At 42.7% G+C, this 23,554-nt stretch overlaps 1 protein-coding gene and 1 long non-coding RNA gene across 2 annotated transcripts in view; one reads left to right on the top strand and one right to left on the bottom strand.

The window, feature by feature from the left end:
* Positions 1-23,554, bottom strand: part of AFG2A (AAA ATPase AFG2A) — a 701,600-nt gene that overhangs the window by 259,770 nt on the left and 418,276 nt on the right. The window lies entirely within an intron of this gene.
* LOC143776747 (uncharacterized) lies at positions 1,290-22,184 on the top strand. The gene is made up of 4 exons (XR_013215904.1): positions 1,290-1,433; positions 19,215-19,255; positions 21,055-21,227; positions 21,938-22,184. It is a non-coding gene; the product is annotated as an uncharacterized LOC143776747 (long non-coding RNA).

Below are 23,554 nucleotides of genomic sequence, written 5' to 3'. Positions count from 1 at the left end.
AAATGATGATATAGCACCCATAAAGCCTTTATCTCTTTTTCACATATTGATTTGATTTAGGTTTTGTTTCATTCATTCACATTGCATTTTGTTAATAAAAAAATATTGACTTTTCTATTTTTTTAAAGCATTCTTACCTTGAAGCAATTTTTCCACATTTTTTTTTTACTAGGAACAAAAAGGATGAATTCAGAATGATGGTGGAAGGAGTGACAGCTGGGTAAGCTGCCATCATGAAAATTAGTTTAAAAGCATAAAAATGAGGAGTGGCTCCCAGGTAAATTATAATAATAATATCTGTGCATCCATAAGATCATTACCCCACTTTGTACATACGCCTCCCACAGACAGACTGGCAAGGTGCAATAAATGTCATGACTGTTTACTCAGCAGTCTGACCAGTCTCCATATGCAATAACACTGAAGTCAATGTGGACAGTGCTATCTGGAAATCACACTGGAGAGTAGTGATAAAACTGTGTCTGGTATTGCAGCTGCTTCTCCATAGACAGATGTGACAGCTGCACTGAGCATTCTCTTTTAGTGACCACAACTACAATGCCAACTACAGTCTGCCGGCAGCTGTGGGTATGTAATCCATGAGGACAAACCTTTAACCTTGTGTACGGAATAGTGCACTGCAAAGCTGTTCAAAAATTAGGACATTTTTGCAGCATAAGTAAATATATATGTAGAACATGGCAGCACTCTATTAATCCTCTGAAAAAAGTGAAATAGTAGTTTATTCTGAAATATCAAAATAAATGCAACATTTTCAAGCTCAAGTTCCACGTGAAACTGAAACGTCTAATGTATTTCAATATGGGAAAATAAACTACTGCTTCATTTTCATCAGCGGATTACTGGAGTGATGTCATTTTTTGCCCATTTGGTAGACGAATCTGTGTTTTTCACCCGTTGACTATTAAGGTGCTACCTCTAGTTTCCTTTTTGGAATACAAATATATACATGTGGCCAACAGTTTTGAGACTGACTAAATTTGGGTTTTCATAGTTTGCGGCTTTAGTGATTTTGATTATTTCACTTAGTTTTATTACTGAAATAGAATTAGAACCTTTTTGTAAGTTTTTAAACTTTTATGGGCAAACACAAACTTTATACAAAGACTCAATATTTACAGTGTTGCCCCTTATTTTTCAAGACTTACAATTTGCCCTGGCATGCTGGATATCAGATATCGGGCCAAATCCTGGCAACTTATTCTTGTCCTTGGCATTACACACGAAATATGGTAAAGCTCACCTTTTCATCTACAGACAATCCTTCTTCCAGATTTACCAAATAGCCTGAAGGGGACCCACCCTTAAATGCATGTGGCTCGAAAGAAAACCCCCTGGAGTCTTTAAATGTGGTGACTGCATTAACTGCAGATGGATGAGACCTCGCAAGCAGTTCGTCCGTTCCTCCTCAGGTAAGGTGCTCCACCAAAGGGATTTCTCGAAGTGCAAAACCGCGGGCCTGGTATACCAGGTTACCTGCACATGTCCCTTGGACTACACAGTGAAAACATGCAGGGAATTTAGGAGGAGGGTGGGAGAGAACAATGGGGATATCCGCCACAATCGTGATACCCCCCCTGGCTAGACACATTAATAGTGTACATAAAGATAACCTTAAGTATGTTTCTTTTTGTGTCATTGAAGTAGTTAAACCAGGTATACGTGGGGGAGGGGCAGATTTTGATAGAAAAATACTACATAAGGAAAGTGAGTGGATTTTTTGAATGGACTCCCGTTTCTCCCAGAGGGCTAAACAAAATAGTGTCCTATGCCTGTTTTCCTTAGGATTACGGGGACCTGGTAATATTTTGATTTTTTACGTGACCATTGCTCCTTTCTGCCTTTGATTTAAGGCTCACATATTATTGTACATTATCATTTTCGGACCTGTCTATTAGGATATCAACATCCCAGTGCTTGAAACACGCCCCCATATTTTACACATCCATCATATTAGTATTAGCTCTCCCCGTGTTTTGCCTATAAGAGATGGCTGCTATCACAATACAGAAGGCCCGTGCTAAAAAGATATCCACACCTCTTTAATTGCCCCCTATGGGGTCGTATCTGGATACCTCTAGTGCTAGCTGGATGATCACTCGTCTCCCGCTATCACTCTGGGGAGGACGGCTCAGGACCCAGCGTCCGCAGTTTGTGTGCCGTCACCAAGGTTACTAGAAAGGCCCAGCTGGGCATGCGCCGGGGACGAATCATCCCTATGACGTGATGTACATCACGGGCATGCGCAATAAGGTCTGACAGTCAATCATGACCTCTTATGAGATGTACAGAGCTGTGCATGCGCCGTTCCGCTCTGCGGACATTAATGTGCCGCCATGTTGTCTTAGCTTCTACTCTAGCAGCCGACACCGCACATGGGGGAGGTCACCACCATTACACCCGGGTTATTTAAGGTACCGTCACACTAGGCGATATCGCCAGCAATCCGTGACGTTGCAGCGACCTGGATGGCGATATCGCTGTATTTGACACGCAGCAGCGATCTGGATCCCGCTGTGAAATTGCTGGTCGCTGCTAGAAGGTCTGCACATTATTTGGTCGCTAGGTCGCCGTGTATCGCCGTGTTTGACAGCAAAAGCGACGATACCAGCGATATTTTACACTGGTAACCAGGGTAAACATCGGGTTACTAAGCGCAGGGCCGCGCTTAGTAACCCGATGTTTACCCTGGTTACCAGCGTAAAAGTTAAAAAAACAAACAGTACATACTCACCTGCGCGTCCCCCAGCCTCTGCTTCCTGACACTAAAGCGCCGGCCCTAAACTGAAAGTGAAAGCAACAGCGGTGACGTCACCGCTGTGCTGTTAGGGCCGGAGCTCAGTCAGCGTCAGGATGCAGAGGCTGGGGGACGCGCAGGTGAGCATGTACTGTTTGTTTTTTTAACTTTTACGCTGGTAACCAGGGTAAACATCGGGTTACTAAGCGCGGCCCTGCGCTTAGCAACCCGATGTTTACCCTGGTTACCCGGGGACCTCGGCATCGCTGGTCGCTGGAGAGCGGTCTGTGTGACAGCTCTCCAGCGACCACACAGCGACGCTGCAGCGATCGGCATTGCTGTCGCTATCGCTGCAGCGTCGCTTAATGTGACGGTACCCTTAAACATGGTGTGTGAAGCCCTGGGACATGCCATCTTCACAGCATCATACCCTCGTTATACTATCAAGTCTCCTGATGAGCTGACAAGCGAAACATGTTGAGGCAATGTGGCATTAGATCTGGTCATCACACTGATAAGTACCATTCACCTTATCACGACTCTACGTTTCTCACTGATACATGTTTCATTGCAGGTCTCTATCATAAAACTGCACATTTTGTGTAAGTATTCTGGTATTATTTTCTATGTGAGATTACTGTAGGATCAGTATAGATGGGTCCATCTGTGAGCAGGGGCACAAAACTATGCATTTAGGGTGACACTCCCTGCCACAAAACAACTGATGGGTCTATAGGTGAATGTGAGGGCGCATTGGTTTCTACTAATTATATAGATTTTATCTTTTTGCTACCTGTTACCACACCTCGCTCTTATATTTTTTTGATATTAGATATGCCAATGTGTCATTGTGGGTAGCCCTCCTATGATATTTATATAGCTACTTGTCATGTAGTCTGCGTAAAAATATGCCCTAGAGTCTACCTTAGGGCCTCATAGGGACAATAGGGGCAGCCACTGAGGAGTTGGGCTCCAATATCGCTCTCTATAGGGTGCCAACCTCCACTGATAGGCAAGCAACAGTGAAGGGTCCTGTGTAAGGTTATGTTAGCTGATAGCACACTGTAATGTATTAGAATCATTGATCAGTTGCTTACTATTACCAGCTGCTCCCTGCATATCTTTATTGGTCCCACAGTATTTGGCGGTTTGCTGTATTTCCTTGGATGCATTGGCACCACACTATCATCAGACTGGCTGTCCAGGAAACGAGTCTCTTTTTTCATGTTTATTGTTTACTTAGGTCTGCACACACTTGCATGTCCTTCTTTATATCCAAGCTCATTTAGGATTAACAGCCGCTGAGGTGCGGGGACGCCACTGATGAACCCCTCCCCCCCCCCAACCTTCGCTAATAGACAGGCAACAGAATAGGTAATTAGCTAGGGTGGTGGTAGAAAATCCCTGTATTCACTTGTGTGTGTGTATGTTTGTCATTGGATATTTTCCATCCTTTTAATGCATATCTAATAAATATAATTTTAGGTCTTTTTTCTATGCAAACTAAACCTATTAGAGACCATATATTCATTATTTTTTCACTAAATAATGACATTTAAGTAGGACCAACCGCCTTTTTATCACACTGTGGTGAAGGCCGCTGCCTTACAATGAATATATTTATATACACAGACACATACATACACATATAATACACATACCCAGATTTGACTAAACGCTTTGACACTGAAACAAATACAAAAATGCAACTCCTGAACATTGAAACTGCAAAACCAAGAAGAAACAGTCTTGGAACTAAGGAAATCTCGATAGACATGTGAATGATATGTAAGTGATAAAAATAAAACTCAATTTCAAAACAACGTAATATGTTCAGTATTGAGTATGAGCACCATGCACATCACAGTAGTATGAGCGACATGCAGCCTCGTGTTGAAAAATTGCACATTGGACATTTCAGGAAATGGGCATACCACTTGTTTTGCGACCTAATGAAAGCAACGGATCTAGGTACCCTACATTGTGCCACCTAGTCCATAACCCTAGGAGAACTTTCTGCCCAAGCCCACCTTTCTCTGGATGACTGACAGGTGACTGGCTGGATTATACAGTCAAGCAAAGAAAGGTAGGGCTGGATGGGGAATAGAGACAGTGAGGCAAAGGCTTTTGTTGTGCTTTGACAAACCCAAAGTACTTAAGCCTCGTATGCATATAAATTAAAGCAGCAATTTATTAGTCAAGGAGCTAACAATTGCATCAGTAAATGTATGAATGACATTACCTTTCAGAGAACAACAAGGCCATATAAACAATTTCGGGGGAGGAGGGTGAATTTTTCTGACAAATTCCCAATGTAGTGGTCAACTGATTTAACAATGGGGTTTATTTAATTCAAACACCAATATTAATGCTGCAAATAAATGTTCTACTCCATATAGAGGAACCATGCACCAATGATGTTCTCAAATGAAACCATACAACTGTTGGTTGTTGATCATGCCGTGTCATCAGAGTAATAAGAACACTCTTTGAATCCATTCCTACTTTTGATGCTGGGAGGTATTCTAAGCAAGCTTGATTTGCTAATCCAACTACTCAGTCTGTGTGAGCATGAGCAAGTCACTTCATCTCCTCTTGTGTTTGGTACCATGATGTGAGCTTCTGTCTTCTGCCTGTATGTATTCTTCTATAGAATTGCATACCATGGCAGAAGTACTTAAACATGAATACTTTTTTTTTATCTTAAAACAAATTCCATGTCTGTTTTCAAAGAATGCTGAAAGCTAAGGCTTAGCTCATATTAAGAGTAAACCTTCCTTGGGTTACACCTCTGACCACTTAAGCTTACATGCCACATTGAGCAGAAATATTGAGAGGAAATTCTCAGCTCCACCGTGTCTAGTGTCCAGGTAGAGACAGACAGTCAGGCACCAAAACCAAGAGTCCAATTTGCTGAGGCATACTAGAGGCTGCTATAAACTAAAATCCCTGGCTTTGTTTACAGGTTTATGATATGAGTGTAATGAGATATAAGGGCTCACAAGTAGACACCATTAGAATGCTATTATTTTATAAATCAACATCATCAATGTTTCAATTCCAAGCAGGACCTTCATAGAGAAAGCTTTCAGCATTTACAGCTTACTCTAACCATAAATTGCCCCTCACTGTAACTCTACCTATACGTTCTTCAGGCATGTGCAAACAACACTACTGACTTTTTTACAGTAGAAGTCAATTGCTCCTGATAGAGATAGATGATACACATTAAAATGAATCCTTTGACATTCATACAATAAGCCTAGTATCTAGATTCGGTAGAGCTGAATGTTACAGCCAAGGTTAATCACAAAAAAGAAGTATTCACTCCCTTGTGGACTTTGCAAGATGTTTAATGAGACAAATATTCTCCTAGCTATAGAGAGGACTTAATACCAGGTCAAAAGTGGACAGTTTTTGTTCTTATTTTACCCTCTTCCCCTGAGCATTTAGGTCCAGAGATATGTGTAATTCATATGGTCTTTATTTAGGGGGCATGACTCCTAGGATTCTCTGGAGTCATGCCCTTAGATATGACTTCCGTTTTTTTCATAAAAAAACGCAAATATGGCGAAAATGTTTTAACATTTTGCAATTTTTAAACTTTGAATTTGTATGCCCTTAAATCAGAGAGATGTGTCACACAAAATAGTTAATAAAAAACATTTCCCACATGTCTACTTTACATCAGCACAATTTTGGAAACATTTTTTTTGTTAGGAAGTTATAAGGGTTAAAAGTTGACCAGTGATTTCTCATTTTTAGAACAAAATTTACAAAACCATTTTTTTAGGGACCATCTCACATTTAAAATCACTTTGAGGGGTGTACATGACAGAAAATACCCAAACGTGACACCATTCTAAAAACTGCACCCCTCAAGGTGCTCAAAACCACATTCAAGAAGTTTATTAATCCTTTACGTGCTTCACAGGACCTGAAGCAATGTGGAAGGAAAAAATTAACATTTAACTTTTTTTTTTTTACAAACATTTTACTTCAGAACCAATTTTTTTTATTTACATAAGTGTAAAAAGAGAAAATGAACCAAAAAAATTGTTGGGCAAATTCTCCTGAATAAGCAGATACCCCAAATGTGGGGATATACCACTGTTTAAGCGCACGGCAGAGCTCGGAAAGGAAGGAGTGCTGTTTGACTTTTTCAATGCATAAATGGCTAGAATTGAGATCGGACGCCATGTCGCGTTTGGAGAGCCCCTGATTTGCCAAAACAGTGAAAACCCCCCACAAGTGGCACCATTTTAGAAACTAGACCCCTTAGGGAACTTATCTAGATGTGTTGTGAGCACTTTGAACCCCCAAGTGCTTCACAGAAGTTTATAACGTAGAGCCGTGAAAATAAAAAATCATATGTTTTCCACAAAAATGATTTTTTTCGCCCCCAAATTTTTTTTTTCACAAGGGTAACAGGAGAAATTAACCAGACAAAGTTGTTGTGCAATTTGTCCTGAGTACGCCGATACCACATATGTGGGGGTAAACCACTGTTTGGGCGCACGGCAGAGCTTGGAATGGAAGGAGCGCTGTTTGACTTTTTCAAGAAGAATTGGCTGAAATTGAGATTGGATGCCATGTCGCGTTTGGAGAGCCCCTTATGTGCCTAAACAGTGGAACCCCCCCTACAAGTGACACCACTTTGGAAACTAGACCCCTTAAGGAACTTATCTAGATGTGTCGTGAGCACTTTGAACCTCCAAATGCTTCACAGAAGTTTAAAACGTAGAGCTCTGAAAATAAAAAAATCTGATTTTTTCCACAAAAATGATCTTTTCGCTCCCAAATTTTTATTTTCACAAAGGTAACAGGAGAAATTAAACAGCCAAAGTTGTTGTGCAATTTGTCCTGAGTATGCTGATACCCCATATGTGGGGGTGGGACACCAACGTTTGGGTGCACGGCAGGGCTTGGAAGGGAAGGAGTACCGGTTTGGAATGCAGACTTTGATAGAATGGTCTGCGGGCGTCATGTTGCGTTTGCAGAGCCCTTAATGTGCCTAAACAGTAGAAACCCCCCACAAGTGACCCTGTTATGGAAACTAGAACCCTCAAGTAACTTATCTAGATGTGTTGTGTGAACTTTGAACCCTCAAGTGTTTCAGTAAAGATTATAATGCACAGCCATGAAAATAAAAAAATATTTTTTTTCCCACAAAAATGATTTTTAGCCTGCAATTTTTTATTTTCACAAGGGTAACAGGAGAAATTGGACATCAAAAGTTGTTTTCCAACTTGTCCAGACTATGATGGTACCCCATATGTGGGAGAAAAACTACTGTTTGGGCAAACGTCGGGGCTCAGAAGGGAAGTAGTGACGTTTTGAAATGCAGACTGATGGAATGGTCGGCGGGCGTCATGTTGCGTTTGCAGAGCCCTTGATGTGCCTAAACCCCCCACAAGTGACCCCATTTTGGAAAATATACCCCCACTGAGCTTACCAAGATGTGTGGTGAGCACTTTGAACTCCACCAAGTGCTTCACAGAAGTTTATGATGCATAGTCGTGAAAATAAAAAAAAACATTTTTTTCCACAAAAATGATTTTTTAGCCCCAATTTTATATTTTCTTAAGGGTAACAGGGCAAATTGGACCCCAAAAGTTGTTTCCCAATTTGTCCCGAGTACACTGATGCCCCATATGTGGGGGAAAGCACTGTTTGGGCGCACGGCAGAGCTCAAAAGGGAGGGAACATCATTTGACTTTTTGAACGCAAAATTGGCTGGAATCAATGCTGGCGCCATGTCACGTTTGTTGACCCCATGATGTACCTAAACAGTGGAAACCCCCCAATTCTAACTCCAACCCTAACCCCAACACACCACTAACCGTAATCCCAACCATAACCCTAATTACAACCCTAATCCCAACCTTAACCATAACCCTAACACAACCCTAACCCTAATCCCAACCTTAACTTTAGCCTCAACCCAAACCTTAGCCCCATCCCTAACCCTAACTTTAGCCCAGCTCTAACCTTAATGGGAAAATGGAAATAAATACATTTTCTTAATTTTATTATTTTTCCCTAACTAAGAGGTGATGAAGGGGGGTGATAGGGTCTATCACAGTGACCAAAATGACCCAATATGAAAAAGCACCCTACTGTTGCAGGGTGCTGGCTGGCAGATCTCGGCGGGCGCACTGCGCATGTGCCTGCCATTTTCTCTTTGAAGAAGCCGGAGGGCCGGGGGACTTCAGGGGGCCATGCAGGGACAACAGAGCTACCGGGGGGATGGGGACCCTGTTTCTCTCTTCTCTGATGTACAATCACATCAGAGGAGTGAGAAATTAAATGGCAAATCGGATTTTTTTTTTGCGGTGCCGTTACACAGTTAATCGCAACCCCTGGGTCAGTAAAAACTGACCCGAATCATGTATCCAAATCCGGCGTTAAACTTCTCCACAACAGTGGAGAAACTGAAACTGAGTCTTCATGATGACTTGATTACACACAGGTGGATTATATTTATCATCATTAGGCATTTAGGGCAACATTGGATCATTCAGTGATCGACAATGAACTTCTGGAGTGAGTTTGCTGCACTGAAAGTAAAGGGGCCGAATAATATTGCACGCCGCACTTTTCAGTTTTTGATTTCCCCCCCAAATTTTAAATAACCAATAAATTTCGTTCAACTTCACAATTGTGTTCCACTTGTTGTTGATTCTTCACCAAAAATTTACATTTGGTATCTTTATGTTTGAAGCATGATTTGTGGGAAAAGGTTGAAAAGTTCCAGGGGGCCAAATACTTTCGCAAGGCACTGTAACTGCCGTTGCAGTGCCCAGTACTTTGTAGTCACCAGTACATTAAGCTTGTGCTTCCGGAGACACACACCTGTAAATTAGTCGGGCTCTCATCACTACAGAAATGCCAAACATGTAAGCGCTAAATGTGGTTTAGGCACACTGTGGGACCCAGAAGGGAGCGGGGCATCTTGATTTTGGAGCACAGAATTTTCTGAATTTCTTCTAGGGAGCGAGGAGCCATTTCACTTTTCCTGGGCCTTTGTAGTACCAGTAACATGGAAGTCCCCTATAATTCAATTAACAGATTATGGACCAGAGTGGGGACTTGCTTTTTCTGTGGATTGAGTTAATCCCTTCATGACCCCAGCTTTTTTCAGTTTTGCATTTTTGTTTTTCGCTCCCCTTCTTCCCAGAGCCATAACTGTTTTATTTTTCCAATATGGCAATGTGAGGGCTTATTTTCTGCAGGATAAGTTGTACTTTTAAACTACCCCATTGGTTTTACCATGTTGTGAACTAGAAAATGGGAAAAAAATTCCAAATGAGGTGAAATTGCAAAAAAAAGTGCAATCCCACACTTGTTTTTTGTCTGGCTATTTTGCTAGGTTCACTAAATGCTAAAACTGACTTATCTAAGTGGTGAAAAAAAATTCCAAACTTTACTAAAAAAATAAATAAATAAAAAAAGCCATTTTCCGTTACCCTTAGCGTCTCCATTTGGTGAGGGGTTTTTTTTTGCGTGCCGAGCTGACGTTTTTAATGATACCATTTTGGTGCAGATACGATCTTTTTATTGCCCGACGCGGCAACCAAAAAAATGCAATTCTGGCGTTTTTACTTTTTTTCTCACTTTGCTGTACAGCGATCAGATTATTCCTTTTTTATTGATAGATTGGGTGATTCTGAATGTGGCAATACCAAATATGTGTAGGTTTGATTTTTTTCTCTGTTTTATTTTGAATGGGGTGAAATGGGGTGATTTGAACTTTTTTACATATATATTTTTTCTATTTTTTAAAAACTTTTTTACTTGTTGCATGATTCAATAGTTTCCATGGGAGACAAGAAGCTGCAGTACTTGGATCAGCTCTGCTACATACAGGCGATGATCAGATTGCCTGTAGGTAGCAGAAATGCTCACTTGCTATGAGCGCCGACCACCTGGCGGCACTAATAGTAATCTGGCTATGACAACCATAGTCAATAACAACAGAGCGAAAAAAGAGCATAGAACGTCCCAGAAATATAAATAAGCCCCCCAAGGAAGCCCACGCGAAACGTGCGTTGGGGGTGCCGCATATTATCCCTAGGTGGCAAGAACTATGGGTAAGGACAGTGTATGTCCTTTAGTACATACTCGTGTTCCCTTAAAGTGGTACATACCTTATCCACACTGGTGGTTTTTCTATGACTTATAGCTGATTGATTGGAATCTCTGAAACTGAGGGAGCAACCTTAAGAGGGTCGCATTTATACAGCGCTATAATATAGATGTCACAATCTGTCCTACCCCCACTAATATTTGGGATATATATGCTCTTGCACCTGTTACTCATTAAATTGCTTTGTCTATCATTACATGTACTATATATGTCGGTTTTATGATATATGCGTTTTGAATAAAAATCTTATTTATTTATATTTCTGGGATGTTCTATACTCTTTTTCGCTTGGAGATTGTCCTTGGCTACTTTTGCCTCCCTCACTACAACATCGAGGGTTTAATTATATTAAATTAATGTTTTCTGAATTGAGGATTGTGTATATAGACAACCATAGGTGTCTGCAGACCTCTGGTTGTCATGCCAACCCATTGGTGACCCGAGATGATGTGACAGGTCCCCGATGGAAGGGATTTCAGGCGTGCTTCCCGAGTTAATTGCTGCTGTCAGAGGTTGACAGAGGGATTTAACTGGTTAACAGCCGTGGATGGATCGCGATTCCACCCGCGGCGGTTGCAGGCACATGTCAGTTGCATATATCTGCTGACATGTGCCCGAAAAGGTGCAGGCTTAGCGCCGGAGCCCACACCAAACAGGGGGGAGTCCAACATCGGTGTACTATTACGCCCTAAGTCAGAAAGGAGTTAAAAGCGAAGTTTTAATTACCGTATTATGTGGATTATAAGACGCATCGGACTGTAAGATGCACCCAAAATTTTGGGTTGGAAAGAAGGTAAAATTGTTATTTAAAATAAAATGGTGGTGTGTCTTATAATCAGTTTCAATGGTAGTTTACTGATGGTTCATCTCCAGAGATCTCAATCTGTGCATGCGATGCCAACGGTGGACATTTTTCAGAGGCCCAGCGCAGGTCACTGAATGGGAAAGTGTATTCTGCTCACTGGCGCTGACATCTAATGAGCGCTCAGGCAACGCTGCATCACCCTGTTTCTGCTGCCACCGGCCTACTGAAGCAGCAACCCTGCCCCTGTGACCCAGCTCCCCTACCACCCCCCATAGTAAGCATTCAGATTATAAGAAACGCCCTCATTTTCCTCTCAAATTTGGAGGAAAAAAAAAGTGTGTCTTATAATCTGAAAAATACAGTACTTTCCTTTAGTGCTGAAGTGCATCCCTTTTTGGATCATTGAGAGGTTTTTAACCTGGAAATCAGACCAGTGCATACTCCAACCACCACACCCAAACCAGATTATCTACCCTGGAAGTTTCCTCGGATGTCTCTCTCTAAAGTGTAAATTCAGCTCACCACTCCTATTTTTTTGTATTATGGCAACCGTACAGGATACTGGAAACGCTGTTATGTTTATCATACAGTGAGTACACTAGGACATTTAGTTATGTTACTGACAAAACAGCAAAGTGAATGCTGAAGAATGTCCAGCTACATTCATATCCGTTTGTGTGCACTGGGGCATCAGTCACTACACAATGAAGCAATGGTTGAACAGCAGCTGAATAGGGACAGATTGCCCGGATATAATTTGAACTATGATTGCAGAAAGCATAACACATTAACAAAAATTGTATTCCTATGGGTCTTTTTTTTTTCCAAAGCCCTTGAGTCATTTAAAAGTCAGATTCATGATCCTGCACAGAATATTAATGGTCTCATTTCACACTAGCGGGCATGTTTTATTTCAACAAGCTCAGGCATGCTATCATAACATAAGCTTTCTCCATAGGGGTAAGGCGTACATTTTAGGAAAGATTAGAAAAAGAAAACAACAGCTGTCATATAAGGACACCAAACAAGTCATATACCAGCATAACATTTCTAGCCTTGTTATGCCATATTTTGTAAGAGTGAATGACACAGGACACAGCTGTAAAATACGGGCCAGTGCATTCATTGGTGCTGCCAGCCAACTCATAGCCTGAACAAGAATAAATTAAGAGTTTCCTCCCTTTAACTAGTCATTAATCTCTTGAGTCACAGACGGGTTTGCATGGTGATTACCTGCTATTCCAAAATGAAAACAGTGTCTAGGCATACAAAAATCACAGTGAATCATTGCTACAAACACACACGTGTGTAATGGAATTTGATGTCCCTTGCCTCATTGAAGGTGCATTTACACTGTGCAACGTACAGCGTTATACATCTACCGACCGGCAACATGCTTTCCAGTTGGCGGTTGTTTAATAGTCGGTTTACACAGGTCGACACGGCATCAGATATGAATCTATAATAGGCAGCACATTGTTATCAGCAGCATGAGTCCTGTCTATACAGGATGATGCACTGCCAAGAATGATCTTTTGCGCAGCACTATAGATCATTTCACCAGACGAATAAGTAATTTGCTTATTAGTCAGTTGACCGCTAGCCTGTTTACACGCAAAGTAATGTGTTCTAAAAGTGTGGATTACATTAGAATTAAAACCTGAATTGAACCTGAAGAGAACTGAAGGTAACTGGCCAGTCACTGTAAACAATGTTTCAGTTTGTTGTCACTTTTACCCCTATAATCTTTCACTTTGTGCTACCTCCCCCAATCCCCACACCAAGTAAGGAACTGTTCATCTCCTCTTCAATCCTCCCCATCCATCTCACCTCCTCCTCAGAACTGTTCCTTAACATACAATCCTCTGTCTCAAACCACAGGCAGCCCCCTCATGCCCTCTCCTGCTCCCACCTGCTAACACTATCTCTGCTCCTTCTCACTGCTGGTGATATCTCTCCAAATCCTGGTCCTCCCCACCACATTCCCACAGTCATTTCTACCTCCCATCCACGCTCCATCACAAACTTCCGTAACCTCTCTAACCTTATACCCATTCGCCCAGCCCCCGCTTCCCCAGTCCCACTAACAGGAGCTCTGTGGAACGCTCGCTCTGTCTGTAACAAGCTTTCCTACATCCATGATCTTTTTGTTACTACCAAACTTTCCTTCCTCGCCATCACCGAAACCTGGCTCACACCTTCTGACACAGCCTCTCCTGCTGCACTCTCTTACGGTGGCTTCCACCTTTCTCACACACCCCGCCCCAGCAGCAAGCATGGTGGAGGAGTTGGTTTTCTCCTGTCAGATAACTGCTCCTTCACCCCAATCCCACTGCCACCCTCTGTTACCCTCCCTTCCTTTGAGGTGCACTCTGTGCGCATCTACTCCCCCTCCAACCTCCAACTGGCTGTCATTTACCGCCCCCCAGGGCCAGCCACCATCTTCTTTGACCACTTCACCACCTGGCTACTTCATTTCCTTTCTGCAGACATCCCCACTATCATCATGGGCGATTTCAACATCCCCATTGACACTTCCCTCTCAGCTGCCACTAAACTTCTATCTCTCTCTTCCTCCTTCGGCCTCACTCAATGGTCTTCTGCAGCCACTCACAAAGATGGTCACACACTGGACCTCATCTTCACCCGCCTCTGCTCCCTATCTAACCTCTCTAACTCACCTCTTCCTCTCTCTGACCACAACCTTCTCACATTCTCATCTCTCTCCACTCCATGTCTAGAGTCCCCACCCCACAAACTTTCACACCCTCGCAGAAATCTTAAACATCTTGACCTACATTCATTCTCTGAATCCCTCCTCCCTCTCACAGACATAAGTTCCATACACAATGCGGATGACGCTGCCGCTCTATATAACACCACAATAGCTGTAGCTTTGGAATCTGTTGCCCCACTTACACATACCAAAGCTCGCAAAATCAACAGACAGCCCTGGCACACCAGCCTGACCAAAGAACTGAGGCGAGCTTCCAGGGCTGCTGAGCGCAGATGGAAAAGATCCCACTCCAACGACCACTTAATCGCATTCAAACAGTGCCTCACTACTTTCAAGACCGCACTCGCCACAGCTAAACAAACCTACTTCTCATCTCTCATATCCTCCCTGTCTCACAACCCTAAACAGTTATTCAACACCTTCAATTCTCTCCTCCGTCCCCCAGCACCTCCTCCCTCCCCACTTATCTCTGCTGAAGACTTTGCCTCATTCTTCAAGCAGAAGATTGATAACATCAGAGACAGTTTTGTTCAACAAGCCCCAGAACCCTTCCTCCCAACTTCCCTACCCTCCACCTCCAAAACCAACTACTCCACCATTACAGAAGATCAACTCGCCACTCTACTCTCAAGATCGCATCTCACCACCTGTGCACTTGACCCGCTCCCATCCCACCTCATCCCAAACCTCACCACAATCTTCATCCCAACCCTAACCCATCTCTTCAACCTATCACTAACAACTGGTGTTTTCCCCTCAAGCTTTAAACATGCCTCCATCACACCTATCCTCAAAAAGCCCTCTCTTGACCCATCCTCTGTATCTAGCTATCGCCCTATATCACTTCTCCCCTATGCCTCAAAACTACTGTAACAACACGTCTACCTTGAACTGTCCTCCCATCTCTCTTCTTGCTCCCTCTTTGACCGCTTACAATCTGGCTTCCGGTCACACCATTCCACTGAAACTGCCCTAACCAAGGTCACCAACGACCTCTTAACCGCCAAGAGCAAGCGACACTACTCTGTTCTCCTCCTCCTCGACCTGTCGGCTGCCTTTGACACAGTGGACCATTCCCTATTATTACAGACCCTCTCATCCCTTGGCATCACAGACTTGGCCCTATCCTGGATCTCATCATACCTAACAGACCGGACATTCAGCGTCTCCCACTCACACACCACCTCCTCACCTCGCCCCCTATCTGTTGGAGTCCCACAAGGTTCAGTCCCTGGGCCCCTGCTCTTCTCCATTTACACCTTTGGCCTGGGACAGCTCATAGAATCTCATGGCTTTCAGTATCACCTCTATGCTGATGACACACAGATCTACATCTCTGGACCAGATATCACCTCCCTACTAACCAGAATCCCTCAATGTCTGTCCACTATTTCATCCTTCTTCTCCGCTAGATTTCTGAAACTTAACATGGACAAAACAGAATTCATCATCTTTCCCCCATCTCACGTGACCCCCCCAACAAACCTATCCATTACAGTAAATGGCTGCCCACTCTCCCCAGTCCCACAAGCTCGCTGCCTCGGGGTTATCCTTAACGGTGATCTCTCCTTCAAACCACATATCCAAGCCCTTTCCACTTCCTGCCAACTTCAACTCAAAAATATTGCACGAATCCGTTCATTCCTCAACCAAGAATCTGCAAAAACCCTAGTCCATGCCCTCATCATCTCTCGCCTTGACTACTGCAACCTCCTGCTCTGTGGCCTCCCCTCAAACACTCTCGCACCCCTCCAATCTATTCTAAACTCTGCTGCCCGACTAATCCACCTGTCCCCCCGCTATTCTCCGGCCTCTCCCCTCTGTCAATCCCTTCACTGGCTCCCCATTGCCCAGAGACTCCAGTACAAAACCCTAACCATGACGTACAAAGCCATCCACAACCTGTCTCCTCCATACATCTGTGACCTCATCTCCCGGTACTTTCCTACACGCAACCTCCGATCCTCACAAGATCTCCTTCTCTACTCCCCTCTTATCTCCTCTTCCCACAATCGTATACAAGATTTCTCTCGCGTATCACCCCTACTCTGGAACCCTCTACCACAACACATCAGACTCTCGCCCACCATCGAAACCTTCAAAAAGAATCTGAAGACCCACCTCTTCCGACAAGCCTACAACCTGCAGTAACCATCGATCGACCAAACCGCTACCAGCTCTACCCTCACCTACTGTATTCTCACCCATCCCTTGTAGATTGTGAGCCTTCGCGGGTAGGGTCCTCTCTCCTACTGTACCAGTTATGACTTGTATTGTTCAAGATTATTGTACTTGTTTTTATTATGTATACCCCTCCTCACTTGTAAAGCGCCATGGAATAAATGGCGCTATAACAATAAATAATAATAATAATAATAATAATAATAATAATAATAATAATAATAAAGTGCCATTATTGTGAAATAAGCATTTGTTCACTATAATCATACAGAATAAATAGACTTTGCCACAGTAAGGCTGTGTTAACACAATGCATTCCCAATGCGTATTTTGCAACAATTTTCCAAAAAGAAGGAAAAGTGGCTGTGTTTCCATATACACGTATATGGCTCATCAAGAGAATGCCAAGAGTGTGCAAAGCAGTCATCAAAGCAAAAGGTGGCTACTTTGAAGAACCTAGAATATAAGACATATTTTCAGTTGTTTCACACTTTTTTTGTTAAGTATATAATTCCACATGTGTTAATTCATAGTTTTGATGCCTTCAGTGTGAATGTACAATTTTCATAGTCATGAAAATTCAGAAAAATCTTTAAATGAGGTGGTGTGTCCAAACTTTTTGGTCTGTACTGTACATACAGTGAAATCTATGGGTCAACTGTATACACGAATGCATGTAGAAAAGCCGCGGAGACACCATTACGTGTTTCTCAACGCAAGCAATGAATAGCCAGGTCTTTCACCGGGAAGAAACAACCACGGGAAGGGCAGCATCCAATAAAGGAAAACCACCTATGCCAAAACATGGTATCCATCCACAGACCGCTGTTTCGGGGTATTTGCCCCTCATCAGTGTGGAGTAGGAAACTGGCTATTAGGAGCAGTGCCTAGTGAAAAGACTATAACATAAGGATGAATGACCTCGGGGAGATCAAAACATCCAACACCGCAGAGACACCATTACGTGTTTCTCAACGCAGTGATCCAGAACACTGCCCCCATCCCTAAAGGGAAATATGCAAATGCATGTAGAAAAGCCGCGGTGACACCATCACGTGTTTCTCAACGCAAGCAATGAATAGCCAGGTCTTTCACCGGGAAGGAACAACCACGGGAAGGGCAGCATCCAATAAAGGAAAGCCACCTATGCCAAAACATGGTATCCATCCACAGACAGCTGTTTTGGGGTATTTGCCCCTCATCAGTGTGGAGTAGGAAACTGGCTATTAGGAGCAGTGCCTAGTGAAAAGACTATAAACATAAGGATGAATGACCTCGGGGAGATTAAAACATAAAAACACCGCGGAGACACCATCACGTGTTTCTCAACGCAGTGATGCAGAACACTGCCCCCATCCCTTATGGGAAATATGCAAATGCATGTAGAAAAGCCACGGAGACACCATCACGTGTTTCTCAACGCTTGCAGGCTGTTCACACAGGCCTAATATCGGAAACAAACATTGTTAGGAACGAACGTTCCTGATCATCGTCCAGTGCGCTTGCACTGTAAGGCTTAATTAAAAGTGATATAAACGGAGCCTTACATCTAAATTTCTTGCACAACTAACCTACATTTAGAAGAACTCATGAGTAACTTTGCTCTCATGACACTACTATTAATATGTGTAGGTAATAGGTAGACTTTTTTAGTGTGTGGTATGAAAATATGAGATCATAAACAGGAATGAATACAATTATTATTAGCCTAATTGGAATTACATGACAGCTGCATAAAATGTTGCAATAATGAATCGTGCCGAGAAAAACACAATACGCGTACAATAAAATATTATTATTCCATTAAATAGTTTTATTAATTTTCAGGATACACTATTTTATTCATTCGCACTAGACCAATATTTTTTTTTTACATTAATAAACGGAAATTTTATTTTTATATGCTTTATATTTCCACTAATCATATTTCTAGCTTAGCTTATTTATATTTATGAACATTAATTTTATGTTCACTACTTAATAAAAGAAATATTTTCAATTTCTATTCCGTGAATGCTTTTTAGCGTGTTTCAATAACACTTTCTGGTACATATAACAGTTTTATAAGTAAATCGCTATACCAGCTGCAATATTTAGGTACATTTCGAAAATGTATGGTTTCCATTTTTATGCCAGCTCATTAAACTATTCTTATTTTAATGCTGCTCACAGTTTTTACTTAATTTTACTGAAATATTAAAATGAGAAAACTATTTAACACATGGTAAATGTTGAAACTGTACGTTTATGCTACTAGAGATAAAACATAATATGGAATATAGTAAGGTACATGACTTTGAAATGACAGAAAAAAATATCTGATTCATTATTTTCTTGAGCATCTGCTTATCTTTGGAGAATCCAGCACATTTGTGCCTTTCAGAGACATCCTTTTGATTTCATGTAATAGTCTTATTTTCTCCTGTGGTAGTGCAGCAAGTGGTTGGAAAAGTTCCTACTAGCTTTCCTTGAAAGTTTCAGTTGAACGGGATAACCCCTTTAAGTGACTCTAAAATCCCTAATAAATATAGCAGCGAACGAGTAAGTGAATACTAATATGGAGTTTTCTATATGTTTTTTAAAGGGGCGGTCTAATGAAGATAAACTCTGCTCAAATGCCCTATTGTGAGTATATGGACATCATGGTGGGATGTTCCCTCTATGAGGCAGAATGAAAGTTGCTCTAGATCAGTGACTTCCGTTATGGCGGACTCAAACTGTACTTTTATTAAATGCATAGTAAATACAGTATATCACAAAAGTGAGTACATCTCACATTTTTGTAAATATTTTATTATATCCATTCATGGGACAACACTGAAGATGGGATACTTTGATGAAATGTAGTTAGTGTACAGCTTGTATAACAGTCTAAATTTGGTGTGCCCTCTAAATAACTCAACACACGGGCATTAATGTCTAAACCGCTGGCAACAAAAGTAAGTACATTTCCAAGTGTAAGTGACAAAATTGTGCTCAATTAGACAATTTCCCGCCCAGGTGTCTTGTGACTTATTAGTATTACCGTGTTTCCCCGAAAGTAAGACAGTGTCCTACATTCTTTTACCACTCAAAAGTCCCACTATGTCTTACTTTCGGGGTATGTCTTATATTGGAAAATTGCGCCGTATATTGCGATTGCGCCGTAAGTAGTGTTGAGCGATACCTTCCGATACTCAAAGGTATCGGCCGATATCCAAAAAGTATCGGATATCGCAGATACCTATACCAATACAAGTCAATGGGACGCAAGTATCGGAAGGTATCCTGGATGGTTCCCAGGGTCTGAAGGAGAAGAAAATCTCCTTCAGGCCCTGGGATCCATATTCATGTAAAAAATAAAGAATTAAAATAAAAAATATGGATATACTCACCCCTCCGGCGGCCCCTGGACCTCCCTCTTGTTGCCTTTCCACAGCACAGGTTATGAGGAAGCTGCAGATTCTAGTGGAGAGCCTGAAGGACCTGTGATGTCAAGAAGAGGGAGGGCTCTGAGCTGCCATGTGACGCTCCAGCCCGCCCACTTCTTACATCATCACAGGTCCTGTGTGTGCACAACACTAGGCGTCCAAGCATGGCAGGCAGGTATGCAGCGATCTCCCGGACCCTGCTGCTGCCTCCTCCTCCCCTGGACACACAGATCTCCCCAGCTGCTGCAGGAATCAGCAGCTGAGGAAGCCATGTGTGTCCCTTAAGTGCAGCATTCATTTGCTGCTCCCGGCTCACCGCTCAGCTGATCGGTGGGCGGGGAGCCGCTAATGAATATTCACTGCACTTAATCATCGGGACCATGTGGTTTCCGAGCTCTGATTCCCGGCAGCGAAAAATATGGTAATGCAGCAAAAGGTACTGGTACTATGGCTTATATTTTTCCAACGTACAGTTTACTATGTCTTACTTTCGGGGTGCGTCTTACATTAGCCGACCCCGCTAAAACCCCCACTACGTCTTACTATCGGGGGTGTCTTACTATCGAGGAAACACGGTACAAGGCTTCAGGTGTGAATGTTGAGAAGGCGTGTTAAATTTGGTGTTATCGCTCTTACACTCTATCATACTGGTAACTGGAAGTTCAACATGGCTCCTCACGGCAAAAAATTATCTGAGGATCTGAAAAAAAAGAATTGATGATGTATATAAAGATAGGTTAGGCAATAAGAAGATTGCCAACACCCTGACACTGAGCTGCTACACGGTGGCCAAAGCCATACAGCAGTTTAACAGGACAGGTTCCACGCAGAACTGACCTCGCCATGGTCGACCAAAGAAGTTGAGTGCACGTGCAGAGCGTCATATCCAGAGATTGTCATTTTAAAATAGATGTATGAGTGCTGCTTGCATTGCTGCAGAGGTTAAAGGTGTGTGGGGTTAGCCTGTGATTACTCAGACCATACTCTGTACACTGATCAAATTTGTCTGCATAGCTAACATCCCTGAAAGAAGCCTCTTCTAAAGAAGGTGCACAGGAAAGCCTGCAAAGTTTGCTGAAGACAAGCAGACTAAGGCATGGATTACTGGACTCATGTCCTGCTGTCTGATGAGAACAAGATAAAAGTACTCGGTTCAGATGGTGTCAAGCGTGTGTGGTGACAATCAGGTGAGGAGTACAAAGACAAGTGTGTTTTGCCTATAGTCAAGCATGGTGGTGGGAGTGTCATAGTTTGGGACTGCATTAGTGCTGCCGGATGTGTGAGCTACAGTCCATTGAGAAAACCAGGAATGCCAACATGTACTGTGACATACTGAAGCAGAGCATGATTCCCTCTCTTAAAAAATTAAGTCGCAGGGCAGTATTCCAACATGATAACGATCACGAAAACACCTCCAAGATGGCCACTGCCTTACTAAAGAAATTGAGGGTAAAGGAGCTGGACTGGCCAAGCATGTCTCCAAACCTAAACCTTATTGAGCATGTGTGGTGCTGTCACAGGTTTACCATGACAGAGAGGAGCCAGAAGACTGCAGTGTCTTATTTCTCATACTCCTGCACTTATTAGAAGCACTTCACCTTCATATTAAACGGTGTAAATTTCTTTTAGCAGTGCAAGGGTTAACCTGCTCAGGTGAGAGCTCCTGGAAGCTTTCCTGCCTTAAGGTTCTCAGCTGTGTACTATTAGCCACTCCCATCTCCTATATAAACTAGGTCCTGGCTAGCTCTCATTGTCAGAGCTAGCTTGTGCTGCATGGCTGGAGGTTGTTGGTGGTTGCTGTTGGAGAAGGCGTTTGGTGGATTTATCTGTGACTATTACTGGGTTTTGAGTGTGTGATAATTCCCTTTATTCTCCTACTTTGGTTTAACAGGGACAGGGAAGAAGCCCGTGGTCCTGGGACACCCGACGACAGAGTTAGGACAGGTGTATAATCAAGCGGATGGTGGAGGAGAGCAAGGTCTCTAATATCCAACAGCTTCGTCATGTCATCATAATTCCAGTGGAAACCTGTGAATCTCTCGAGTGAACTCCATGACAATGAGCGTTAAGGAAGTGCTTGAAAATAATGGTTGCCACACAAAATATTGACACTTTGGGCACACCAAATTTTAACTGTTATACAAGCTATACATGGACTATTTTACATTGTATAAAAGTTACATATCTTCAGTGTTGTCCTATGAAATGACATAATAAAATATTTACAAAATTGTGAGGTGTGTACTCAATGTTGTAATGTACTGTGTAAGGCAGCGGCTTTCATGACAGTGTGGTAATTAAGCAGTGACCCAATATAGTTCAACTCAAATGTCTTTATTTTGCCAACTTAAGAAAATAAACTCAAGCGTTATCCTCCGATTCGCAGTCGGATAGTCCGCATCCATCCATTGCCGTGGGCGACTGCACCACCGTTTAACTCGTGGGAGCGGCAATGGCTTTGCTCTCTCTGGCTCTGGTGTATGTTGAGTCTCACACAGACCTGACAAACACAGAGTTCATGCTCTATTGCTTGCAAAACCCAATAACTGACACACCCAAACCTTAACTGAAAGTTTAAACGGGAATCATGGACATGGGTCACTCCCAAGACTCCCTACAGAGCTCTCCAAAAATTAAAGCTTATGCCAGGTTTTCCTAAGGGTATGTTCACACGTTCAGGATTTCCATCCTTTTTTTTTCCTGACTGAAACTGCAGGTCTCTGCAGAAAACGCAGGTGCGTTTTTTGGTGCGTTTTTGGTGCGTTTTTGGTGCGTTTTTTGGTGCGTTTTTTAGTGCGTTTTTTAGTGCGTTTTTTGATGCAGTTTTGTCTGCAGATTGTCTGTGTTTAACAGAAATAAAGTTTACTGCAGTGGGGAGGAAAAAAAAAAAAAAATGATGTCATTTCCTTTCTTCTTCCATCCTCCATTTTGGAACTTAACACACCAAAATGAGTGGACGTGTTTGTAATGACAGCGCTCTGCAGAGTGCTGAGAGTAGGCCAGATGACAGCCCGCGGATCCAGCTCCGCACACCACACCGGATTGCGATCCTGGGGTTGATTCTTCTAATCTTGAATCGTCATAAACGTCAGGTAAGCAGATGTCTATTTGTTTTATATATTGGGTTATGGGTACATGTCCATGTTCTGGAAACGCTGTGTGTTTGGCGCTGCGTGGGGCCGCAGCGCCAAACATGCAGCGTCCAGATGTAACAGCATAGTGGAGGGGATTTCATGAAATCACGTGTCCACTGTGTGTCATGCGTCAGCCCTGCGACTCTGGACATGCTGCGCGTCTTTTATGATCACAGCATGTCCGTGTTCCTTGCTGAGAAGCTGTGGCTCCGCAAGGAATAAAACAGGGCCCTATGCGTGGGGTGCGATGATGCCGGATTTGTACAATGAACACATCTGGCATCATTGCGTCCCAGAAGGGGGTGGGCCTTCCTGAATGTGGACACGTACCCTTACATAATCCACATTGTTTTACAGGCATGTTGGATATATTTTTCATT

The sequence above is a fragment of the Ranitomeya variabilis genome, chromosome 1 (assembly GCF_051348905.1).
Source record: "Ranitomeya variabilis isolate aRanVar5 chromosome 1, aRanVar5.hap1, whole genome shotgun sequence".
NCBI lineage: Eukaryota > Metazoa > Chordata > Amphibia > Anura > Dendrobatidae > Ranitomeya > Ranitomeya variabilis.
The sequence above is the reverse complement of the archived record's forward strand: the minus strand, read 5'-3'. Positions and strand labels throughout refer to the sequence as shown.